Source organism: Canis lupus, chromosome 3, assembly GCF_003254725.2.
Source record: "Canis lupus dingo isolate Sandy chromosome 3, ASM325472v2, whole genome shotgun sequence".
Lineage (NCBI taxonomy): Eukaryota > Metazoa > Chordata > Mammalia > Carnivora > Canidae > Canis > Canis lupus.
The window spans coordinates 19,687,978-19,715,000 of record NC_064245.1 but is presented as its reverse complement, the minus strand read 5'-3'; the positions used below and the strand labels follow the sequence as shown (position 1 = coordinate 19,715,000).

General features: G+C 37.8%; 1 protein-coding gene and 1 long non-coding RNA gene across 11 annotated transcripts in view; one reads left to right on the top strand and one right to left on the bottom strand.

The window, feature by feature from the left end:
- Positions 1-19,519, bottom strand: part of MEF2C (myocyte enhancer factor 2C) — a 169,021-nt gene extending 149,502 nt beyond the window's left edge. For 2 of the 10 annotated variants that reach the window (XM_025438536.3, XM_049108263.1), the window contains exons 1-2: positions 19,290-19,515; positions 3,903-3,989 (exon numbers count right to left, since the gene is read on the bottom strand). The gene's annotated coding sequence lies outside the window, so the exon portion shown is untranslated. Of the gene's footprint in view, positions 1-232; positions 290-3,902; positions 3,990-5,882; positions 5,985-19,289 lie in introns of those variants that run through there. The other 8 variants (XM_025438537.3, XM_049108272.1, XM_049108273.1 and 5 more) reach the window with 8 other exon arrangements.
- Positions 5,578-27,023, top strand: part of LOC112654141 (uncharacterized) — a 144,404-nt gene continuing 122,958 nt past the window's right edge. Inside the window, exons 1-3 of the long non-coding RNA XR_003132818.3 lie at positions 5,578-6,003; positions 16,222-16,327; positions 20,578-20,639. This is a non-coding gene — a long non-coding RNA (uncharacterized LOC112654141). The remainder of the gene's footprint in view (positions 6,004-16,221; positions 16,328-20,577; positions 20,640-27,023) is intronic.

Here is a 27,023-nt window from a genome sequence, read left to right as displayed (position 1 = left end):
CCTCGCCCTCCGGGCCGCGGGCGCTCGCCCCGCCAGCCCCGCCAGCCGCGCCGAGCCTCAGTTTCGCTCTCGGCAAAAGGGGGGCGGGACCAGACCTCGGAGCGTTGTAATAAAACAAACATACAGCAGTTCCCTCCTCACCCCTCCAGCCTCAACTAGATTGATAAATTGCTCCAGCACGCTACTTTAATTATGTATATGGTATGCAGAATAAATCACTGAACATCAGTACCTCAATCAAGCACTTTTAAATGATAATTGCATCTTGGTGAATCAATCTCCCCATTCCTGACATTTTGCTAATTTTAGTTTTACGGTGGGGTAATGGCACATGCCATACGCAAACCTAATGACAATTCTTTATTGCACGAAACCGAAGACAACATCGCGAGCGGCGGCTCCCGGCTCTCCCCACGCGGCGGCGGCGGCGGCGGCTGCGGACGCTCCGAGCTCCGGCTCCCGCTCCGGCTCCGGCTCCGGCTCCGGCCGCCGCGCGCCCGCTCCCCCGGGACTCCGCGAGCCAGCCGGCAGGAAAGTCCTTCCAAAGTCGGGATCTTTCCTCTGACCAATAGGAGCGCGACCCTAATAGTTGCTCCTGCGACTTCTCCCTCCCCCCCCCGCCCCCACCCCCCCGTTTGCAGACGCGTTAACCACTTCTTTCTTCCGCGGGTCCGTGCGCTCCTCCGCGGCTCCCGCGTCAAAGCCCCCGAGCAGGAAGCCTGCGAGCCCTCGATTCCCCGCGCCTTCCCTGCACGCCCGGGACGCGCGCTCTTCGGCTCTGCAGGGCTGCAGGGCCGCACGGCGTGCAGAGAGACTCCTTATGCCTTATGCATGTACAGAATAATGAAATAATTACCGGTTCCTGAAATCTCGACTTCATCGCGGGGCCATGAACTTTCTAATCAGTTTGGAAATATTTACCGAGGCGGCAGCTTCCTCGGAGATCCCCCCCCCACTCCCCCCCCCCCTCCACTTCTATCTCTTCCACACCTTACTGGATTTTATCCAGAGCATTAACATGTAAACCAAACCAACTTCCCAAATGCATTAGGCTTCCCTATCCGATAGCTGATGACTTCACTTATCCTGAAGAGTTTCAGCTGCACAGGAAGCAGAACTAGAGACTGATAAGGAAGATACTTATGTTAAGGTTTAAGCACAGTAAACACTTGTCCTTACCAAAAAAAAAAAAAAAAAAAAAAGGTTAATATTCAAGATTAGGAAAGCTACCAGGGGTCGGGCACCTTTCCTTCTCTAGCCAATGACACCACACCCAATAAAGCCAAAGTAAAATATACCAATAGTACCCAAACCATGAAAAGACAAGACTGCATGCCAGTAGAACTACAGATCATACAAAATGTTGAAACCCAGTTAAAAGATTTTAAACCTGTGAAAGGAAGAAGAGAAAATACGTTCGGGAAATGAAAACGTTGAAGGTACAGGAGTAGACAATAGGAGTATACCGAAATATCTGGCTAATTAAAGATATTTCCTCACTTAAAAAAAAAATTCCTTTCAGCACTGTATGTTTAACCCAATGACTAGTTGCATTTCCTGTGAAGTTCTGCACCATGCCTCTAGACTATTTTAATGTGTGAGGACAGTGTGATTCAAAAAGCCTCCTGCTTCATTGTAGGGGCTATTTGATGTGAGTAGCTTTTCTCAGAAGAGTGGGCTCAACATTTAGGTGTCTGCCCCAAGGCTTCACTTGAAAGGAGAAGGTTGATTTTACAGGCAAGTACAACCAGATCTGAACAATCTTCAGCCTTCTGGCTCATCACCATTGTGACTGTATCAGCACAGTTAAGATGAATCTCTTGCTTTTATTATAGGAAAGCGTGGCAAACTGTCACAAAGCAAAAGTCATCTGAAATAGTATTATTTCTTGCAGATTAGGATCTACAGTATATTTTTTGCCTGTTTGTTTTTCAGCTGGTGAGTTTGCTACTACCATGAATTCATTTTAATAATATGGCAGAGATAATCTGTATCAGGTTTTCATTCAAGGTACAACTTCTTAAAAAAAAATCCAAAAATTTAAAGGTGCATACTCATTTTGAATACTAAGATATGTCTATGTATGGTGATAAAAATGAAATTAATTTTTTCCAGATTCACAAATGCCTTGAGAAAGCAAAACATTAGTAGGAACTATTGCCATCATGCCCAAAATTAATGCAATGAATTGTAAAAGCCTATTTTACATGAGCAAATAGACACAGGCAATACATGACTTTCGGCCATACTATTTTCGATGGATTACAGGTTATTGCTATTTACCTCAGCAGACTTCAGTTTTGGATAGTTTTCCTTCAAAAAAAAATCATTTTACCTTTTTAACATCTGAAAGAATTATTTAATAATAAGCATTATAACAAGCCCATAATTATCAGTGATAGTACAAGTACAAAAATATGTATAACCCCACACTGTGGATAATTTGGAAATAATTTGGATCTGGACTGTATCACAGTTGGCCTTTTAAAATATAAGATATTCCCCTCAGCAGATTTAGCTTCTTAATTATGTGTGACCTAAGTTAATATTAGCATTAGTTTCCTTCCCATGAGCCTTCACAGTTGAAGCAGAAGATGTTGTGCAGAAATACACAATAGAAAGTCACCAAGATTTAAAATTATTCATTGGTAATCCACAAAGTGGTTAATACAAAATGTGCTTTGTATTCTTTGAATACTCTGGATTTGATTTTTTTTTTTTCTCCCCAAATCATCCTGATCTCTGCCACCTAATGCTACTTGGCTAGTATCATAATATTTTTTGGTGTAGCGAGGAGCTTGTAGTAGGTGTTAGGAGGCCTATATTCTCTGGCTCAAGATTTGTGCCTAACTAATGAGTGTGTCTTTTCAGGACTTCAGATGCTTATTCATTATGTGAGTTAAGTGAATTCTCCAATCTATTCCAGTTCTATGATTGGAAAGTAGAAAATTCTGCTACCCTTTAAGCCAATTGGATGCTAGTGACCTATCATGTTAAATAAAAGGTGACAAATCATTTAAAAGAAAATGATGTCTGGGATTGTCATACTATTTAAATAAACTATAAACTCCCCCCCATTACTAAATAATTCCTTTATTAAATAGTTGTCATAAGTGCTTTATTATGTATGTAATTATATATCTACTTGTTCCCCCCTCAAAAGAATGGTTTAGCAATGTATTTAATTAAAGTGCCACAAAAGTTACAGAGAGCATAATCCTCAGGACTTGAATCTAAGGAGTGCTAATTTCTCATTTCTGTTCCAGGTTGTGTACCATCTTACTCCACCCTTCTCTCTTTACTACATCCCTACATTAAATCAGCAGTACACTTAAACCCTGTTCACTGGGTATGCCTGCTTTTAAGCTTGGCCCACGCTGGGTGTAGCTCTTGAAGTGAGCTTTAAAAAATTATTTTAAAGTAAGCTGGGGCGGTTGCCACAGCAACCCACCCTAAGATGAAGAGAGGCTATAGATTAATCTACCCCTCAAGATTATTCAACTGTATAGTATTTGCTCTTCAGCCAGAACACTTTCAACACAAACATGATAATTGAACATAGAAGTTCAGAAAAATATACAAAGTAGTAAGATACAAATTCCAATAGCATTAAAAATGTTATATTTTTTTATAGTTTACAGTAGAGATGAGATACATAACTTCCCCTGAGATGGGTTAATTGTAAAAGAGACTTGCAAAGGTAGGCCCTGAAAGGTGACATGTGGGCTTTAAGGCAAAATGGCATGGTATTGCCTACAATGTAAAGCATAGAATGGTTGCACCACTCTCTTTATTATCCCTTTTATGTGTCTACGTTATAGATACCTAATGACAGAGTTTGGCAGTTTTACCTTTAAGAATTAGCTTGGTGGTAAATGATAGAGCAAATGTTAAGCACTCACCACATACACATACAGTCATTTGCCTTCCATTCTTTACTTCATCTCTTCATAGAAGTTACTTCACAGTTTGCAACTCTTCTTTGGCACCTTAAAATGTGTAAGTACAACAAGGTACATAGTTAAAACATTTTTTTTTTAAAGAAAGCTGATATTAAAGTACATTCAAATAGATTCATTTCTAAAACTTCTAATCTGAAGTAACATCAGTATTAATTCTGTTTTTAAAACAAATGAATGTATGTTAAATATAAAATAATTAAAATTATCATTAATTGTGAAAATACTTATATCTTTTAATATAAATAGTGCCAAATATCTAAATTTCAAAAATTCTTTAGGTACAGCTTTAGCCTATGCACAGTATACACCATATGGACTGCTTGTGATTGAGAATCTGCAATATGCAAAGGATTTGTTATTCCAAGCCAAGGTTTAATCATATCCTTTATCTCATATCTAAAGAGCCTATATTTATCTTTATTTTTTGTACCTTTAATTTTGTATCTGATTAAGAATTACAAAGGAGAAAGTCAAATCCACCATACCCCAAGCTAACAAAATTTGTCAAGTTGGGATAATGAAGCTGCGACTGTAGTTGCTGAAAGGGCTTATTGTACATGTCGCCTAAAGGCCAGTTTTAAATACTTCGGGATTAGTGGTGTGGATTCAGTACCCTTTATGAATTCTATTACCAATAATACCTTATGCTTCCCACCAGTGTTTAACTATACTGAGCACAGACAAATGCTCCTGTGTTCTAATCCCTGCTTGAAACCAGCTTTCTATGACTTCCAGCACACACATGAACTTTTCCCTGGCTTCAGAATGAGTCTACTCCTCCCAACCCAGAGACATATCAGACCAGGATGGTCAATACCCATTTACCCATCTGTATTAGCAACAAGACTTCTCACAGGGAAGGCTCATTAAGATTTACGAAGCCTCTATATTTGGGTTGACATTCCTAAGATTTATTTTTATTTTTAAATTGCCTCAGGCAAGGAGAAATGAATTTTGGCCACTCTTCCTTTAGGGGTGTTAGCTGAGCTTAGTCTTTTAGGCTCAGGCCCACAGTGAGTTAGTCTAAACTTAGTGACTGGTACTGGGTATCTGGTGACCTGGTGAATACCCTTTCTCCTAGCTTTGCTTGCTTTTGCAGTCTGCTAAGTGGGAATCATAACACACATCTCCCAGGGCCTTTTCACCTTACAGAAATGCAATCTTCATGGAATCATGTCTGAAAGGATATGCTACGGCTTATAATATAACAGTGCCACTACAAATGATGATACATTTCTTCCTTTTCCTGGATCAGTATGCCCAAATAAGGCTACATCACTAATTTCCTTGCAAATGTGTGCCCCATTACAAAGTATCCCTATGCATGGCTAAATCTGATGGACTTTACCTTCACGTACAAAATCGTTAAATGTTCATCGGAACATTGATTCTATTCCGTTTCTCGAAATATCACAGAAACCTTCAAGTCAAAGAATGGATGGTCACACTTCCCCTTTTAACTATTTTTTTTTCTAGATGCCTCTCTACGTGTGTGCCCTTTAATTTTTAAAGATCTTTTTTTTTTTTTTTTTTTTTTTTTTTTTTGTAACCTGGGATCGGGGTGGGGAGGAGGGGTGGGGATTCAAAATCTCGTCCTGCGTTTTGGTGCCCACTTCTTTGTCTGGGAAGCCGAGGGCTGGAATTCCGTTCGGACGGCCCCTTAAAGACCCAGACAGGGGACGCCTCTGGTTTCAGCAGCTTCCTCGGCGGAGTTATTGATTGCAGGCAGCAACAATCCCTCCGGGTGATTTGGGTGGAAAGTGAATCCGCGCTGGCTGGGCGTTCTCAGAGGCGCAACAGCCGCAACGCCATCCAATTATTGCCGGTCGTCCCCTCCAACACCGCTCTCCACCTCCAGACTCCGCTCCCTGCCCAGCGCCACTTCCCCCCACCCACTTTTCTCAGAGCGGACCGACCTACCTATTCCTTCTCAGCCCGTCTCCGCTTCCCCCCCACCCACTTTCCTTGGTGCGGACGGAGCCGAGGGGGCGGGGGCTCCCTCCCGGGAGCGTTTCTAGAGCTCGGAGGCAGCTAGTAGGGGGTGAGTGCGCCACGTGCGTGCGCCACGGGCGCGGAGGAGGCGGGCTCGGGGCCCTGCGGGGCCTGCGGCCCGGTGCGCGCCCGGTGCGCGGAGGGGGGCGCGCTGTCCTGGCGGGGAGCGTGGCGGCGTGTGTCTCGAGGGCGCTGCCACGGCTCGGGGGTGGGGGGTGCGGGGGGGGGAGCGGCTGGGGGTCCGGCGGAGAGGCCGCGTGCCGGGCCGTGGAGGATGGGAGGAGGGCGCAGCGGTGGTGGGTGGGCCCTGGGAACGCTCGGTGGCGGAGTCGGGGAGTCGCCCCTGCTCGCCTGGTTTGGGGATCTTTGGGAATATTCCCTCTCGGTTGGCGAAAGACGCCCGCGGAGCGCCGGGGAGGAGTCCGAGCCCGGCGCCCGGGGCGCCCACCTCCGCGCGGTGCACAAAGCGCTGGCACCGCCGCCGGGGCTCGGAGCGCTCTGCGCGCCGGGGGGCACCGCGTGGCGGGCGCAGCTCCGGCCGCCGCCCCTGTCCCGCCGCTCGGCCGTGTTTGTCACCTGACGGAGCCTTAGGAGGGGACGCGGGTCCCCGAGCTGGACTGTGCAGCCCAGCCTCTCAGGGGCTACGCGATCATTTATTTAACCGCTGGGTCTGGGAGTTAAGCTGCCACGGGGGATACGTGCGCGTCTTGGCGAGGGACAGGCCACAAACTACACGACAGTTGGGATACGAGGGAGAAAAGACACAGAACCTCCCCCCCCCCCCCCCAAACTACCTTTCCCTTTCCATCCCCTTTCTCTGCCGTCACGTGAGAACAGTGCCGGGATCTCTTGCAAAAATGCCATCCCGAAAAGCAAATGCCTGGGCTGCTGCTTTGATCTGCCCAGTGGAGCTGAACCAAGGGCGCCCAGAGTGGCGGGAAGACCCATGCTCCTAAGGCACTGTCCAGTACTCGGCGGAATAAATCAAAGATGCAAAGTGTTTGTATTGTCCTGCTCTTGAAGCTAGAAGCTGCTACCAATATGGTAGCCGCTACCCCCCACCCCCTATGGCTCTTTAAGTTTAAGCATATTAGAATTATGGCAAATTCAAAATTCAGTGCCCCAGTTATCCTGGCCACATTTCAAGTGTTCAATAGCCACAGACGCCTGATGGCTACCTTATTTGACTGCGAGATGTTGAACGTTGCCATCATTGCATAAAGTTCTATAGGAATGTGCTGCTCTGGAGTTTTAAATGAATGCTGGTTAAAAAAAAAAAAAAGAAAGAAAGAAAGAAAGAATCTGCTTTGTGATACCAGCCAAATTTTAGGACACTCTTGGCATTTGCATTTCCTGGCACAAGTGTGGAAAGTTTTAAAGTCAGAATTTCCGTATCATCCTGCTGAGAGAGGTCTTAGGGAACATTCAACACAAGCACCTAATTTCTGTTTTTACAGGGAAGACAAGAGGGGCCCAGAGAAGTTAACAGATGCACCTCCAAATCATGCCAGAAATTTAAAAGGAAGATAAGGTCAAGGTACAGAGTCTATCTACTACTACACTTTGTGCCCCATCAGGGCACCTTGCCTGGGGCTGCCTAGGCAAATTAACCCCACAGGAAGGTGACCTGGCCCAAGATTTTCCACAGGAGTACCCGTTTTACAAGAGAAAATACTTCTAAGCATTCTTCTAGGAATAGATTCTAAAAAAGAATAAGGTGTGTAGGAAATAACACTGTCTCCCAAACTAAAAATGTATTATTGGTAGCTTTATAGATTCATATCATGTCTTCTTAAAGAGACTGGTTGGCATAACATTGTTCCTTATTTATACTTACAATACTCTGAGGAAGTGGCATTATCCTTTTTTTTTTTTTTTTTTTTGGCATTATCCTTTTAAAGTAAGAGCTAAAAAGCATTCGAGGCCAGGGAGAAAAAAATATTACATAAGGTGAGAATTGTTAGTAAAGCATAATCTTCCCCAAATTTGATCAGTTACAAGGTATAGAACCTCCCTTTGCCTCAGTTTCCTCATCTGTAAAATGTGGAACATAAAGTGCTACTCCTAAAACTTCGTTAGGAAGATTAAAGGAGCCACTCAACATAAAGCACAGGGCTGGGAAATTGGTAAACTGTAGTAAAACACATTCTTATTTTCCTGCAAAAAGTTTCTACCTCTACACTATTAAGTTCCATGTTCACCCACACAGGGGCTGACAGAGCAGTGAAAGCTGGAGAAGTAGATCGTCAGAGGGGTGGGAATTGGTTCAGGATGAGAGCTTTATGTTTAAGAGGTAGAAATCTCTTCAATCCTAAAATTCCCTGACTGAATGGGTATGGGTGGTCTTATTTCTCTTTCACAGGCATGGTGTCTCTAGTATACCTCGAGACTTTCATTGTCTTAATTTATTATTTTTTTGTCTTGAGGGATGCTTCTTCATACTTGTTAGCTGCTTGGTTGTTGAAAAGGCACTGGAAACTCCAAGTCCATCCTCTTTCACCCTGGTTGACCTTTGGAATGCTGTTGTCAGCCAAGAAGACATTGATATCTTCAGTCTCCTGCTAGCTTGAATTCTTTAGGGCAGAGCCTGCTCAGATTATCTCCTGATGTCATTCCAAATGTCTGATGGCCATCTATGGCAACGGGGCTGGGCTGAGGCCTGCCAGGAAGGGGGAGCCCATGGAATGCTTAATGGAGCATTCTGGTCAAGAGGGACCTAGAGATTGTTCTCTGTTCGATGCATGATCAACATTACAACTATGTCTAGGGCACTGTTTGCTGGTTCTTGCAAAACAGAAGCTATAGACTTTTTTTTTTTTTTTTTTGGTTTTAATAAAGTCCCCCTTGGGACGTGTATGATTTCTATTGATTTAAATTTGTGTAAATATGTATTACAGGAAAAATGGACTCAGAAAGTGTTAACAAACAATTTATGTCTGGTATTCCTATTCCTGCTAACTCTCCTCAGTAAGAACACCAAAGTAAGATAAAGAAATTTAGAAAGGAGAGAATAAAGCCACCACACCACAAAATGTACCTTGTTTTCTTTATCTCTGTAGGTAATTTTCCAAATGATGGTATTCTACTTAGCTGAGAACTTACAAAATTACTTCTAAAATATTTTATTTATAACCTAAAATTATAAACCAAGAAAGATAATACGAATTTTATTTTTTCAAGAAGGAAAGATCATGCATAGATTTATGTGTTTCCCATACATACTGAATTTGAAAACAAGGAGGTGCGTAATTATATCCATATTCTAATTTACCAGGATAAAGAAAGAATTAATTTTCATTGCTTGAGATGAATTCTCCCTAAATTGGGGATTCCTGGGTGGCTCAGTGGTTTGGAGCCTGCCTTCAGCCCAGGGTGCCATCCTGGAGTCCCGAGATTGGGTCCCACATCAGGCTCCCTGCATGGAACCTGCTTCTTCCTCTGCCTGTGTCTCTGCCTCTGTCTCTCTCTCTCTCATGAATAAATAAATAAAATCTTAAAAAAAAAATCTCCCTAAATTATTTTGGAATATGATCAGAATTAAAAGTAAAATGCAGTAAAACTTTTTAAATTTAAGTCAGGAATGAAAACTGGTTTGATTTACCAATATATACTAGTTCACTGAGTCAAAGAGCCAAACCAAGGAGGTCTGATTTTCTATATATATATATATATTTTTTTTTTTACTAAATTTGTAGTTAGATATTTCTATGTGAATAATATTCATATTTGTAATACAAGGGTTCTGTAGTATATGTGCAAAAATAATATTACCTTATTAGAATGAGAGTTGAAATAAAATAATTTTAAAGTGCATAATATTTAATGGCCGGCCAGTCATTATTCGTTAGTCTTGTATTAACAGCTTTAACTAATTTAATTGTATTAACTGCTTTATAAACTTTTTTCTTTTTATCTAAACAACCTTTCAGACAGGCACTACAATTCTCCCCATTTTATAGATTTTAAAAACTAAAGCTTAGAGAGGCGACGTGACCTGCCCAGGGTCTAATAACCCCTAGGTGCCAAAGGACGCGAAGCTAGGTTTGTTTGTTTCCAACTGATGCCCTTGACTATGATGCTGTGTTGCTTCCTTAGACTCATGACCTTTGCTCCCTTTTAAGGAGGATATCAGGAGGTGATATAATTGATATTTTTCCCCCCACCAGAAAATATTTTAGAAATACGTGTCTAAATGTGTGTCATCCTCTTCAGGGTAGACAGCTTAGGAGGTTAATTGCTTATTTCAGTAATAATGTCCTTGCACAGATCTCTAGAAATCTTAGGAATTTGCTATTCAATCTTAACAGTTTGTTGGCAGATCATTATTTTTAAGGATGAATTTGCTGGTGAAACTAAATTCAAACCAAATGTAGTGAAAAGGTGCTTAATGGAAACTGTGATGTGATTATAAACCAACAGATTATTTGATATCTGGCACATAAATTGGCACTAATTGCAGATACAAAAGGGGAATTTCAAGGGTATTCTGATGTGAATGTGTAGCCATTAAGGAGACATTTTGGCAAGTAATATAAAATTTTTAAAAAGTTAGTTTCATTAATTAAAAGTTATATATCATGTATGAATGTCATGGGAAATATCTTTGCAAAGAATATACAAGAGGCAGGGAAGGGTATGTCAGAGACCCTGGATTAGAATCCAAGCTCAGACGCCATAATAACCATTTGACCTTAATTTTTGAAATGTACTTGTTATAAAATAGAGAATGTGGCAGGACCTACACAGGATGATCATTTTCCTGGGAGGAAGACATGAAATTGTACTTCTATAGTCACCGAGTGCTTGGCACGTAGAAAATGCTCAGTAAATGTTAGCTAACATTTTACTATTTCACTTTTAAGGACTACCCCATGTTCCTGGAAGACATCTCCATGTCTCATTTATCTGACAATATTTTAGAAGTTGTTTCCTTTTCCATCAGCTTCCATGCTTCAAAGCAGTTTTTATTTCATAATAGAGTTTTTTATATTTGAAATAAATATAAAATATTTAGGATAACATGCAGATTAAACTAATGTATACTATGCAAGAAATATTACATTCTGAGGTTGCCAATTTATATTATCCTTGTCAGTGTTCCATATTTTTTTTCAGAGAAAGATTTTTTGTGTGTTCATATTTGATTTTATCAGACTTCTTAAATCTTAAATTTTTAAGTCTTCTTAAATCAATATTATCTGTGTGGTATAGGCAAAATTGTAAGGTTGCTGAAGCTTGTCTTTGTGTCATCAGCCTTCCTAGACTCACCTTCAACTTGTCCTTCTTTCACTCTGGCATGCACCACTCACCCAGCAGCAATTTTTAAAATCAATAATAGCTCTTTATTGAGTGTCTCTGTCTCCTCACAGCCTTTCACTGATGTGACTGACCCACAAGGTCCTATCATTCCTCAGCAGCCTCTTTATGTTCCAGAATTCTCTTGGACTATGTTCTATCAGAGGAGCCAGCCACTGCAACAGTTTACCTCATGATGCAGTGTCAATGTGTTACTCCTTTAAATGAACTTCTCTTCAAAAGTTTTCTGAAAGGAGTTCATACATCAAAGGAGTATCTATGATTATACAAATTCTATAAGTTTCCTGCTCTGTTGGTCAGGAGGTGCTTTGGGGAGGAGACTTTCAGTGTGTCTCAGGTCCCTCTCATTGGCCAACGTGTATGTGAGCCCTGGGTGCCAATAAGTGAGTAGCCTGGCTCTTGAGGAAGAAACTTTATGATTTTTGAAGAGATTGTGATTGGAAGACGAACTATCAGCAAAGTATCACGGTGTTCCTTGAAAATTTGTCTACTTTAAAAAAATATATATAATAACACTTTAGTATCTGTTGTTCCAGTCTCTTTTCTATTCCCATCTTGTATAGAAGGCACACAGTTGCTGCATGTCCCCTGTGCCATAGCTACCATGTTGTCACTTGGTCTCCCTCTGTGTGCACTCCCTTCTACTCCCAAAAGCCATCAGAGGTATAATTAGTGATTATTTCTCCAGAAGTGTTGAGGGGGATATAAGAGCCCTGTGACGAGCATGTGTATTGCTTCCTGGATGAAGGTTAGAATTTGGAAGGGTTGGAGAGAGGTTCAGGGCTGGAGGGAAAAATGCATTTTGCCCTTTATCACCTCTGTGAAATCACGGATAAAGCATCATCCTGTGTGCAAAGATGGGCACATCAACATTTCCCAACTTTGGCATTAAACCTGTAAATATGGAGCATCCCTATCAAATGCAATGTACTACTTTATAGTCTGAAGAAATTCAGAGATGGAGAAATATGATTCTAAGTAAAAGATTTTGAACACTACTTAAATAAGGGTAAGTAGGCAACATTCTACAATTTTCTTATGCCTTTTGACCCCTTTAGCAATAGGGAAATAGCTAATCAAAAGATTTAATCCTGTCTCTTCCATTTCCTTTTCTTTTTCCTCCTTTCTTCCCTTTCTTTCTTCCTTCATCTTTTCTGCTCCATCTTCTCATTTTCAGTTGTAAATTTTTTATTTTCAGTTTTAAAGTCCGTAAAACCAAAAACACACAAACACACACATGACTGGTTATTAACAATTAGATTTTTTTCATGCTTTGTAAAGTTACATTTTCTATTTCAGAACCATAGGATATTAATAATTTTCTATTTATTTGAATCACTCCAAAATAAAATACTGATAACAAGAGAGCTTATTTCTGAACAATTAAAGTATGCTACAGATAATATGTTCATAGAAGAGTTTCTATGATTTTTTTTTTTTGGTTATTAATCACTATAATTACTCTGATTACAATGATGATTAACTCACAGCAAGTAAGGCTGTGTTGTTTATCTATTTTCGAAGGATTTATGTCCATCCATCCACATGTTCCACACATTCTCACCTCACCCTTTTGTAGCCGTGAGATTCTAGTTTGGGTAGCCTATGGCCACAAAACAGCTCACACATAGAATAAAACCTGTGGTTTCCTCTTCCTTATTGCTGGGCCATAGCCGTCTAAACTCCCTGGGTCAGTGATGATCACTTGAGTTTCTAAAACTTGACTATATTTGCACATGTATTCCTCATAACAAGCCCTCTCTACACTATTTTTTTATTTTTCTGAAGAGTCAATTCAAACTATTGTTCATATTTAAAGCTGTTTTATTTAGTGCCTGAAACTCAAGTAGAACTTGAGAATGATTTTTGGCTTATCTCTAGTGTTGGGTGAACCTTATCTGCCAGTCTACATGAAAATAATTAAACTATTTAAGTGCAAGTATACCTGACAATAAATAAAAATAGAAATATAACTTCTGTAGCTATAACCATAGGCTTCCTTTGGTGTCCTAGAACTTGAGATCGCTGGGTGCTCATTTTCTTGCTACTGCAGAGTAGGAGAACTGACCTCCAGAAGAAGGGAAGGCTCTAGAGAGGACTGAACAATCTAGCACAGAGAACAGTTTACCAGAGGGCCTCAGATTCACTCAGACTTTAGCCCCACCTCAGATCCCCTAAGCAACAACCTCAGGAATCTGCATCTAACTAGCTCCTTGGGTGTTTCTTATGTATATTTTGTTTGCAAGCCACTGCCTTAAGGGTGATCATAAGATCTGCGAAGTCTTATTTCTTTACCTTAGGTTCGCTTCATTATTCGTTCCCTCACTCTCAACTCTTCATAAGTTTTATGAAACTTTATATTAGTGAACACCATTCAAAATAGTAACAGTGAGAGGTCAGAATGATAAGAATCTTCCCATCGCTTGTCTTGGCTGGCACTGTAATAGACATGCCGCATATATCCTGCCCATTGTGATTAGAAGACTGATTAAGCAATGGGAGGACCCAATTCTCTCAAATTTCTATATAGTTCTTCATTTCTACATATCTGAGAGGCAGTTGCTTATCTTTTCTTGGGTGAACTGTGTTCTTGGATCACGGTATCTCACCAAAACCTGTAAAATGGGTTTCAGATCCAGGGACCTCTACCGCTAGTGACAACTGAGCTGAGAACGCATTCATGCTTCAGTGACTGCCAGCTGTTTGTGAGCCTAGATTCCTGGCAACCAGGACTAGTCTCATTTAGAATCACTTAGGAAATGTGGCTTTACCCTAAAAAGACTTTCAATTACTACAAATATTCCTTAGGACCTCGATAATTACCTCTGCCTACCGAGCAATCAGGTAGGGCCTTCGTGACAATGTCATCCCAGGCAACACGGGGATCCCTAATTCCCAGCCTTTTAACATCTCTGCGTGGCCAGCTGCTGCCATTAACCACTCTTGGATCTAGATATTTTTAACACTTCAGATTAGGGGTTCTCTGATGAACCTGTTTCTTGTTCCAACATTTTTCTGACACGAACAAACATGTTCTCAGGCTGGCTTACGGCAGCAAGTGTGGTGACTGGTTTTTTTTGTTTGTTTTGTTTTGTTTTGTTTTTTTTCATTTTTTAAACTAAAAAAATCATTTTATAAAACTAAAAACAGTAAATGACTTAAGTTTTTTTTGTGTGTGTCAACTTAGTCTTATAATGTGTTCCGAAAAGTTCAAAGCCATGTGTGATAATGTAATTTTGAGGGTAAGACCTTTCATGTTTTGTTACCAGGGTATCCAAGTAGGAAAAATAAGGCTAGCTGGTCAGTAGTTTATTATAAAGTGATTTTGTTTCCCCCACTCATCTCACAGGCTAAAAACTGGTGTTAGTTTTAATTATTTGGAATGCTGCCAGTATGGTGGGCTTTTAGAGCAGTGGGGAGGGGACAGTGCATGCCAATGGAGACAGGAACCCACCCAATATTGTCCAGAATCCTACTGGGACTTCACATGAAGCAAGAGAAACACCTTTTGTTGGATAAACACCTTCTAGACCTGCCTTTCCTATGATTTACACATAGCCCAGCAAAGAGTCACATCCCTTCAGTATCCTCCCAGAGATTACATGACTTGTTTCCAGTCACAAAATTACTGAGTAGTGAAATAATGATTACGACTCATAACTGCCTACTTCTGCTCTGGTGCTCTTCAGGCAGTACTCTTCAGGTCTAACAAGAAAATATTTAAGATCCTTCAAAGGCAGACAAGAGACAAGTCATTCACTTTCACTAATAATCCTTTGAGATGCAAGGAGATGACTGAATTTTTTGCACATTTTGCTTTGACACCTCTGTCTTCATAATTATTAGAAATGGATATTATTTACTGATTATTTTGCTTGAAATCGATTTGCATACTGTTATTGCATATTGTTAAATGGTTTGCTGATTAATAATGTTGATTTGGACTAAATGTAATACAATAAGCAAATACATTTGTGAATTTAGATATATCGTATAATTTAGTTGCTAAATGGTATCATAGAGCTGTTGGAGATTATTCTAGACTAATCCCGTGCAGGAAATTTCCTCCCATCGCCTACATCAGTGTTTTAAGCCCTCCCTCTCTTTTAAAAAATTCATTTGCTTGTTCAGGTTTTAAAGCAAACACTTCTCACAGGCAAATACAGCTCCAAAGCTCAGGGTTAAGATAAATCCTTTTAAATTCAGAACATGCTAGTTATCTCCTAAATGATTTCTTTTCTAGATGGTCAGAGAAGAATACAATATTTAGTTTGAATATATTTTCATGACCTTGATTGAATCACTATGATGTGCAGCACTATCAACAAATTATATTATAGCAATATAAAATATTAATATAATTAATAATTATTTGAATAAATATCAGATACTTATATTAATACCAGACTGTTGAGTCATAGAATTTCTGAACTGTTAGGAAACACTTGCTGATGAGGCCTCTGGGGACTAGAGAGGTTTTATAATTAACACACATACATATACACACACAGACACTAGTTAGTTTTTGAATCGGTTATGTGAACTGTTTACTATATTCTGTACTTAGGTAATTGTATGCTTATGCTTTGGTATATTTGGTGTTTTTAATTATTTTCAAATATTTCAAAAAAACTTTTCAACCTGAACTTTTCATTTATGCATTTATCTTCTAAACACATATGTTGCCATTGATTATTTTTTCTTGCTGCAGTTTCATACACAACATAAATATTTTCAGTTTGGAAATCAGGTTAATGGTAAAGAGAATCTAAAAATGAATTTATGCCATAGGTATTTAACGTGTTCATGTTCTTTTTTTAAAGCTACATTTTAATATGCCTTTGATAAAACTGTATTTCTCTAATAAGATATTAAGTTTGGTGGCTGCAAACAGTTCCTCAATGAAATGTCACTCACATTAATTTTCCATGTGCTCTTTTTTTACTTATAGTTTCATTGTCCACATGTTTAAAGTCTAACAGAAAAAAACATCACTGGATGTGAAGTTGGAGGACAGATCCAAGTCTACATCTACATCCTCATGTTGGTGACCTTGGGTAAATTTTATTTTTGTGCTTCCATTTCATTTTTTAAAAAAAATGAGTAGTTGAAAGCATCAAAGACTCTTTCCCACAATTCAAACACTACATGAGCTCAAAAAAGATTTGATTGAAAGAAATGTGTGGGCATGATTACCTGGCTGCCCAGTATTTTCATGGTCACACACTTGTTACATACATCTGAAGTTCCTTTAAGGAAATTAACTCTTTGTAGGTGTGAGATATGGACATCAAGAGAAGTGGGATAAGTGGAAAAGGAAGGGGAAATAAGTTAATGACAAAGGAGGCATGGTGGGTGGTAGAAATGATTCCCTTTTTACTTCTTTATATCTATAGTCTAGTTATTCCTACTTGAAAACCTTACTGGCACCAGGTATTATCAACAGGGATGAGTAATATGTAATTTTTATCTTTACTGGGTTACATTTGGCCCGCAGACAGTTGACAGCTGTCAGTCAGGTGGCTGGTCAATGAGGAGATACATTTAAAGCTGCCAAAGTATTTTTGTTTCTTTAAATACTTACAAGTAAACCATTTTAGCTGGAAGCTTCATGGTCTTGAAATGAAATAGATTGACATTCACAATATAATTTATTGAAGTTAGTTGCTGGGAGAATCAAGATTTTCCCTGTGCATATATGGGTAATCAAAATATTTTCAAATGTCTTTCTGAAAGAGGAGAATAATTAATTTTTTCCACTCTAAATAAGCCATTCTTAAGATATGAAGCTATATTGCAAATAATGCTTAAAATTTAAAAATATATTTTTAAATTAAACTTTTAGGGCACATGAGTCATTGCAACATTTAGTTGTAGTATCTGACTAAGACTTATTAAATCATTTCCATACATTGAGGGAGTTGGCATAGGTATTTTTGTGACACAAAAGTGAAGGTTAACTGGAAAGGATGAACATGTAGCTGCCAGTTGTCCTAGGAACTAAGCTTCTCTTCATAATTACAAGGAAGAAATATGGAATTTTAGATTAAGCCCACAATTCAGGGCATGGTTAAAATGACAAATTTTGGTTATTCAGAAATATTTGGGCTATACTTAACATTGTTTCTAATAGGTTCAGTCACACTTACATAATTCACAGGAGTCATAAAAAATAGGTTGGAAGAAGCTTTTGTAGGGTTTATATTGAGTGTTAATGACAAACAGTATAATAATTATAACCGATAGTAACGCACATAAAGACTTAACAAGTGTAATTCTAAAGTTGACGTAAGAGTGTGTGTTCAGTTTTGCAGTACTTATTTCTAATTTCTTATTTCTGATTCTTTAGGAATATAGTATTTAACAGACCAGATAAATAATAAAATTATAAGTGCATACAGTATATATTCATTCTTTAACAGACTGATGAAGTTACCTAAAAAATGCAGTGACCATGGCTACTTAGGTGCCAGAAGCAATATAATGAAGATGACGGAATATCACAGAAATATAGCAGTTTGAAACCACAATATATTCCTTTTTTAAAAAATAGAATATACTTTAATTTTCTGAACCATATTCTACATGAAATGATTTATAATTAAAATCAGATTTGGGTTTTAATTATGTTTTAAAGATATTATATTTTTGGGTTGGCTGGATCATTTCTGGTAATTTTTCAAACCACAAATAGTTAATAATTTTAAACATCCTTTAAATCAGTCTAAAAGAGTATGATACTTACAAATTTGTGGCTTATCGTTATTGATTTGATAATTGTTTTAGATGTAGTGGTTATTTAAAAAGTCAGATCTGATGATTTTCTTACTATACAACTATGTGTTAAGCATGTAGCTTGAAAATTTTTTATGAGGTCATCAGAATAAAACAATTACCTCATAATATTAGTAATTTACGTTGGTAGGAGCCTTTCTTTTCTTAAATACCAATTGTACCCCCCACAGTCCAGAAAATTGATTTTATGGCTAATAATTTATAGCATTTTTGATCAGTGTATGCTGTGTGTCTTTTACATTCATTAGCCCATGTTGCTTGTGAATATGGAATTTGGTTGTTAAAATGGTTTCATATGTTTACTATGTATAGTCTTTAGCTTTGAGCTCCTTACTTGCTTAAATAAATGTTTTCAATTTGTATAATACAACAATTTGTAGAGAAATGCTGTGAAGCATAGTTAAAAGAATGAGCCCTTGAAATAGAATCACTTTTTAAAAATATATCCTGACATGTGGTCTTATTTTTCCATGTTTTGTATTAATTAAAATCCTATTCTGAAAAAATTATTTTTGCCTAAACTTTTGAATTCATGAAATAAAAATACCAAATATATAAATGTACTAATTTTGGAAATCAGTGATGTAAAAACATGCTTTAGTACTGTCTTGGTTGTTTATTCGAAAGATTTTTCTCCAAAGAAACTCTTTGTAAAGTAATGAGAAAATGTTGCTACTTTTAATTATTAAATATTCTGTGCAATCCATGTGTTTAAAAATGTATTATAAATAAAATTAATTTTATATTCTGTGTAATCATATTCCTGTCACATGCACACATAAAAAACACTAGCGCATGAAACATTTTAAAAGAGCATGTACCATTTCACATTTTTATTTGATTTACTAAAAAACCATTTTACTCAGGACAGGTTATGACAGAATTAGATAAAAAATGATGAAATGATATTTGTGTGTTTAATTTAATAGTCTAATATCATATATGTAATTAATTCTTCATCTTTCAGATATCGGAATTAGTAGTGAAAGAAACCAACATTCAAAATAAAGAGTCTTTCCTATAAGACTTTTCTTAAATGTAAAAAATTGTCAAATGGTAACAGCTCTACTTTCTACAACAGGCAAACCTACTGTTGAGTTAGTTGGCTCTGATTCCAATGGTCTCATCAGCTTTCTGAATGTAGGTTCCTCAGCAGTGCCTCTTCCAAGATAACAAAATCAACTTTTAAAGATTAAAAAATATATTTTGGCAATTGAAACTCACCAGTGCCTTTCTGCTTCTCCAGGAAGTTGTACCCTTCAGCACCTGCTGAGGGCTTTGTTGTCCAAACCCTGACAGGTAAAAAAATTCCTGTAGAATAAAGCCAGACCAGCTGGCTTTGAAGAGAAACCCCCCAGTTTGGGCTGCGTTTGTCTCTCCTCCTTTTCTATGAAGACCCAGGCTTTCCCCCCTTGATCGTCAAGCCGTAAGATGCGTGATCCCTGTGCACAAGTGTCTGGCAGGCCGAGATGCACCTGTTCCTGTCACTCTGGGGTAAATTTAGCTGTAAAGGTATCACTGACAACCAGACCTTTGTCAGTGCTGGCAAAAGAACACAGAACTGCTTCCCTCCCCTCCCCCTTCCAAACCCCTATGCTGCTAGTTCAAATGGAAAATATCAAATTGGAAGTCTATCCAAAAATCATTCCTAAAAAATGAGATTGCTTTCATATGGTAAAAAAGTAAGTTTCCTCATTTCACGCAGACTTTAAAATTACATTTCCAAGAATAATCTTGGAACAAGACAAGTTTTTGTTCAATTAATTGTGGCTGGAAACTTTTTAATGGAAACATAGCACACACTTACTTCATTTCAGATTATTAAATTGTGTTAAGCATTAAAGTTAGTTGCCATTCTTTGCTGTAGCTCATTTGTTCTTTTCGATCCAGAGAAATATTAGAAGGTTAAAAATTATCACATAGGAGGGATTAATCATGCTACCAAAATTAGACTGCGTGTAGCTCCGAGAGACTGAATGTCAAAATTGTGTGCTCGTAGCCCTTAAACTATTGAAAATCTAGGACCCCACTACTACGTTTAAAATGACAGCTAATGTCTGTGGAAACCCTGGATGTGTAGAAGCTGGTAGAGCTAGAGTTCTCTTACTCTTTGACTAAGGTAAGGACATTTATCACTTATGCGATTTTTTTAGATTAATTTCTTTATTGACAGTTTGAGAACAATTCCTTTTGAAGGAAAATAGAGAGGCAGGCAGTGTTCATTGATATGTCTGATGTAAATATAGTAGTTAAGATATATAAAGTAGCCCAAGGAGTAATGTGTTTAGCCAAAGCATTCTGAGCTTCTGCTTTAATAATTATGATTTCTTAAGTGGTATTAGAAAGAGTTGTGCAAAGTACCTGTTCTACCATTTTATTGCTGTTTACAAGGTTTGGGTGTGATGAGAAAAAGAAATCTGGGTCAAAATAAAAAATGCTTTGTAAAATAAACAAAGTTCCTATTTACTTACTATGTATAAACAGCCACTCACCAAGCCTCATTTCTCCACAGGGCACCACTTTCAGATAAAAACATAGACCTGAATGGCATCATCCAGTATCCAAGGAAACCATGTAAGTACCTCTCTCACTGTGTACTTCTCTTATTCAGAGTTTAAAAGCTGGCTGAGTACTGAATAAGTGAGTGTTTTTATTTAATAATTATACGGGAGGTACTTTTTAGGAGCTTGCTAAAAAGAAACAGGTTCTTGATTGTTATGTGCGTCATAACAAAACCCTTATGTTTTCATCATATTTCATAAAATTATGTGTTTAGTCCCAACCTCTCTATCAATGCTCATTCTTAGGTACAAAACAGCTACTCAAAGTCATAATGAATTGAGAGTTTCAAACTTTTCCAGGACCCATTAGTGTCTGAGAAACAATGTTTCAGAGGCCTTATGCCAGGAGTAGTGACCTAATTGAATAAAACCTTTTTCAATTTTAAAAATTAAGAAAAAATCGATCGGAAAATGATATTTTGTTGGTAAAAATTTATGGCAGTTTATTTGGTTTTAGACTTCCTTGGGGAGTGAGCAAGTGAGCAAAAAGGTGAAGTTATGGATTTAAGCAATGCAAAGAATCTTGAAAACGAGTAATTTTTAAGATGGGAAAGTGTTTGGAGAAAGGGTTGGAAAGTTGGCATATTGTGTTCTTTCTTTTTTCCCCCCGAACTCATTAGTTTGTAGCTAATTTCCATAGCTAATTTTAAGGTTCTAATTAATTTTCAGAACCATGGAATCTATTGAATCTATTGTAGAAATTGTTTCCAAACAACACACTATTCTGGACAAAGATCCACTTCACAAACACTTGGAATATTGTATTAAGTATTTCTTTACTTGGACTTAATTATTTTTTTTCTAATTTGCACTCTCTACATTTATTTATTTATGATTTTTATTTATTTATTCATGAGAAACACACACACACACAGAGGCAGAGACATAGCAGAGAGAGAAAAAGGCTCCATGCAGGGGGCCTGATGTGGGCCTCGATCTTGGGACTCTAGGATCACACCCTAAGCAGAAAGCAGATGCTCTCAACTGCTGAGACCCCCAGGCATCCCTGCACTCTCTACTTTTAAAGTCAAATCATTTTTGATACTGACTAGTTATTATTATTGTTTACTTTTCCATGCAAATACTTAAAACTCATGAAAATACTTAGATTTCTCATATAATCATAGATTGCTTTTTTTTTTCTCATATAATCATAGATTGCTTTTTTTTTTTTTAACCATCTGGATCAGCTATAGGGTTTATCTAGCCTTTTAAATACAGACGTACTACTGTTCATCAAGGTTTTCAGGAGTTGCATTTAAATGCATCTGGTTTAGCCCTGTTGTTTAGAAGTTTTTCATACTATTTTCATTTACTTTTGTTACTCTTGTATTTCTGTCTTCAATTTGGAGCATGGTTCCTTGCTAATCGTAAATGATAGAGATGATCTCAGTTTCTCTGCTGAATTAAACAGACCCTTCCTATTCAATAGCTCATGTCTGGAATATTTCTCTTTCCCACATGACACTCTGATATTATTTATGTCTTTCCATGTTTCTGTCTTTTTACATATATTACAGAATGCATCTTTCTGAACTGAGAGATGAGAAGTTGTGTTAGATTAAGGAATTTGCTGGTATTTTGGGAGGGTGTAAGAGCCTCCTCTCCCAGAGGACCTGACCAGGAAGTGAATTTTCTTATGCTAGTTGACAAACTTCACAAATGTGGAGTTTGAGGCCTGAGGTACTGCCCTCTATATAGGAATTCCTTGCCACAAAATAAAAGTTGGGCCGTTGCTGGATAAACTTGGAAACAGAGCAGGGTTAGAATAGATCTTTATAAAGAACAAAAATGTGAATCAAAGGGGAAGACTGGGTAATGCCATAATTCTCTATCTGGAGTGGAATCTTTTGAAATTCCATTCTTCTTATGGCAAGAAGAAAAAGAAAATCTACATTGCAGTTCTTGTGGCACAATTTTAAATATTTACATGAGAATATAGATTTTCCAGAAAAACTATTTAAATTTTCTAGGTTTAATTCTGCCTCCTTTAGAAATAAATTTATACATGGACATCTATTCATTAGCAGTGATCTTTCTAATGAAGACCATCATTACTTGATCAAACTTTCTGATATGATGGACATTGTTCTATATCTGCAATGTCCAGTATGGCAGCCACATGTGGCTGTTGAGCATTTGAAGTGTGGCTAGTACAGTGGAGAAACTGATTTTGAATATAATTTAAATTGACATGGCCACATGTGACTAGTTGGCTACTAAATGGGTATTTTGCTTTTATCAGAACAGTCTTGCAAAGAATTTCTAATCATTTGGCATTCTATCTTATATGGTCATTTTTTATTATGTACTTTAATATTTGAATTATCATTGAAGTGGAATTTCTTTATAACACTTTCTTAAAGATGAATGTTTTTAATACTGTTGATGGGAAGACATTATAACTTTGTTTTATAAGCCTGGGGTAGCAACTTTTAAAGTGGACATTACAAGCAAGATTGCATCTAAAAAAGAAAAACCCTCTAATGAAAGTTGTAACAATGGTGATAAATATTTTGAAAAGTTCAGTTACAATTTCTGTAATGCATCTTGCAGTACAAAATGTAACCAACCTACAAAAATGTCACTTGTCTTGAGTCCCCAAAGCTTAGTTTGCTTCCAAAGCACACATCAGATTTTAAATCATATTTTAAAGCCATACTCCCATGGCCTTTTTAGGCATTTAGTGAAAATGAACATTAGGATGCATCATGATATTTTAATAATATTACTAGTACACTAATATATAGACAGAATTATTAGCTGCAAATATACTGAGAATATAAAATTTATATATTTTTTTAAGTCATCAAATCAACTCATTTCTTGAGTAAGATATGCAGGATGTAGATTATTTATAGGATACTGAACTAGGGACCATGAGGATTTTTTTTTTAAATGGAAGACGTAACATTCATCTTTTTAGGAGCTTCACTTATTGGCTTTGGATGCATCCTTTTGAATAAGTAGGATTCAGATAAGAGGAGAGAGGAGACTTTTGTTAGAACCTTGGACAAGCTACTCACAGTGTCCCTCTTAATGCAAAACAACTAGATTCTAGATAGAATATATATATAAATATATATATATATAGGATATATATATCCTATATAGGATAGGAAATATATATATATATTTAAAGATTTTATTTATTCATGAGAGACACACAGAGAGAGGCAGAGACATAGGCAGACACAGAAGCAGGCTCTGTGCGGGGAGCCAAATGTAGGACTTGATCCCAGGCCTTCAGAATCATGACCTGAGCCAAAGGCAGCCACTCAACCACTGAGCCACCCAGGTGCCCCTAGATAGAACATATTTCTAATGAATTATTTGAATGGGAAAATTTTTTTTTGACATCTTCCTAACCTCAAAACCAAAAAACGAAAATGTGTGTGGAAGGTGGATTGTGACAATGAACAAACAGGAAATGTAGGAATAGCAAGATTGAACTGGATAAGTTGTGTTGCAGGGATGCTGTTGGAAGGATAGCAGTCATGTACTCTGTTAGACTTCTTATAAACCTAGCCTTATTAAAAGAAGAGGAAGACATAACAACCACATCTGTAGACCCAGGTTTTTGGTTTCCTTTGATGTCTTTGGTGTCTTCAATTAGGTAGTCAACCACTTGCATATTGCCAGGTCTATTTTCAGAAAGGTCTATCCTTGCTTAAAAGCCAGTGTTCTGTGTGAAGAAAATATGGTCTTCCATTAAGGGAGTGCTACAGATCACAGTCTCCAATGTCCTTGTAAAATCTCTAATTTACTTATCTAAATTTTTATTATAAAAATTTGAAACATATTAAAAAATAGAATGGTATAATGAACTTTCATACAACTGCACCTGTCCTCAACAACTATCATCTCATGGACAATTTTATTCCAACATATCCCTATTTACACTTCCTACCCCCACCCCAAATTATTTTGAAGCCAATTTCAGACATGACATCATTTCATTCTTCAATATTTCAGCAGATATCTTTATTAGAACTTGGGGGTTTTGGGGGATCCCTGGGTGGCTCAGCGGTTTAGCGCCTGCCTTTGGCCCAGGGCGCGATCCTGCAGTCCTGGGATGGAGTCCCACGTTGGGCTCCCGGCATGGAGCCTGATTCTCCCTCCTCCTGTGTCTCTGCCTCTCTCTCTCTCTCTCTCTGTGTCTATCATAAATAAATAAATAAATCTTAAAAAAAAAAGAAGTTGGGGGTTTTTATGGACTTGTTTTTTAACTGAAAAAAATGAATCACATCTAAAAAATGAACTACATATAAAGTCAATATTTTCTTATTGTTATCAAATATGCACAATCAATATTCAGATTTTTCCAATTGTCCAATAAATTTTTATAATTACTTTTTACTATTTGAAACAGAGTACAAATAAGATCCACACGTTGCAATTGTTTATTTCTCTTCTCTTTTACTCTGTAGGTTTCCCCTCTATCTTTTTTTCTTGTTTGTTGAGGAAACTGGATTATTTGGGTGGTAGAGCTCTCCATAGTTTGTGTTTGCTGATACCTTCCTGTGAAGTTGTTTAATAAGCTCCTCTGCCCCATATCTTTCCTATCAGTTGGTAATTAAGACTAGGAACTTGACCAAATGCATTTGGAGGAGTCTGAGCAAGACTACTGTGTTTCTCTCTTTTTGTGATGTTAGCAGATATCGATCATTGTTTAGATCTATTTATTCCTTAGAGTTAAACCTTGGGAGGTTTCCTCACACATGTGCCCAAATCAGTATTCTGCTAAATTCTGAGGCAGGACTCTGCAGGTCTCAGGAGATCTTTGTCTATATAGCAGCTCTCTGCCAGGTGCTCTGTCTATGAACCATAGGCTCCTTTTCCTCCCATACTGTTAGACCTGTTTCCTTGACTCAAGGAGCCTGCCTCCCTTGAGTTACTCTCCTGGTGCCTCTGCTAAGAAACCCTCAAGACTGTAAGCAAAGCAAGCAGATTTACCTCCTTGGCTTCTCATTTCTTAGGGATCTCTTTGTTGCCTGATGTCTATGTCTTAAAAAACCATTTTTCATATTTTTGTTATCGTTTTAGGAAGGAGGGTGCACACAGTGCCTCTTAGTCCATTTTAGCTAGAACAGAAAGTCTCCTCAGTTGTTTCCAAAAAAAAGTTCAGCTATAGCTTGTTAATCCAAACACCATCTTAATACAAAACTCAATATTCAAAGAAAATTGAGGGGCACCTGGGTGGCTCAGTGGTTGAGCATCTGCCTTTGGCTCAGGTTGTGATCCCGGGGTCATGGGATTGAGTCCTGCATTGGGCCCCTTGCAGGGAGCCTGCTTCTTCCTCTGCCTGTGTCTCTGCCTCTCTTTCTGTGTCTCTTATGAATACATAAATAAAATCTTTAAATAAAAACAAAGCAAACTGAAAAAAAAAGTGTCTCTGTGTGTATACCTGTATGTTTGTCCTTTGGAACACTGGTGTAGACTTAGAACCATGAGTGCAACTTTCAAGACCTCCTTTTTATAATTTTTAAAATTATTGATTGATTGATGTATAATTAGCGTAGAAGGTTTTATTAGTTTCAAGAGTACAATATAATGATTCAACAGTTTTATACATTATTCAGTGCTCATCATAATAAGTATACTCTTAATAACCTTTATTTATTTCACCCAGCCTTCTACCCATCTTCCTTCTAGCAGTCACCAGTTTGTTCTCTGTATTTGAGTCTGGTTTTGTCTCTTTTCCCCCCCTTTGTTTGTTTTATTTCTTAAATTCCATATATAAGTGAAATTATATGGTATTTGTCTTTGTCTGACTTGTTTTACTTAGCATTATGCCCTCTAGGTCCATCTATGTTGTTGCAAATGGCAACATTATTCTTTTTTAATGGCTGAATAATATTCTATTATATGCACATACCACATGTTTTTTATCCATTCATCTATCAATGGACATAATTTGGGTTGCTTTCAATATTCGGCAATTATAAATAATGCTGCAATAAACATAAGGGTGCATATTATCTTTTTGAATTACTGTTTTCATTTTCTTTGGGCAGATACCCAGTAGTGGAATTACTGCATCATATGATAATTCTAGTTTTAATTTTTTGACAGTGGCTGCACCAACTTGCATTCCTACCAATAGTTCATGGGGGTTCCTTTTTCTCTAAATCCTCACCAAAACTTGTTGTTACTTGTGTTTTTGATTTTAGCCTTTCTGACAGGTATGCGGTCATTGTGGTTTTGATTTACATTTCTCTGATGATAAAGTGATGCTAAGAACCTTTTCATGTTTCTGTTGGCCATCTGGATGTCTTCATTGAAAAAAACTGTCAGTGCAGGTCCTCTGTCCATTTTTAAATCGGATTATTTGGGGGTTTTGGTGTTGTGTTGTAGGAGTTCTTTGTAGATTTTGAATATTAACACCTTATCAGAT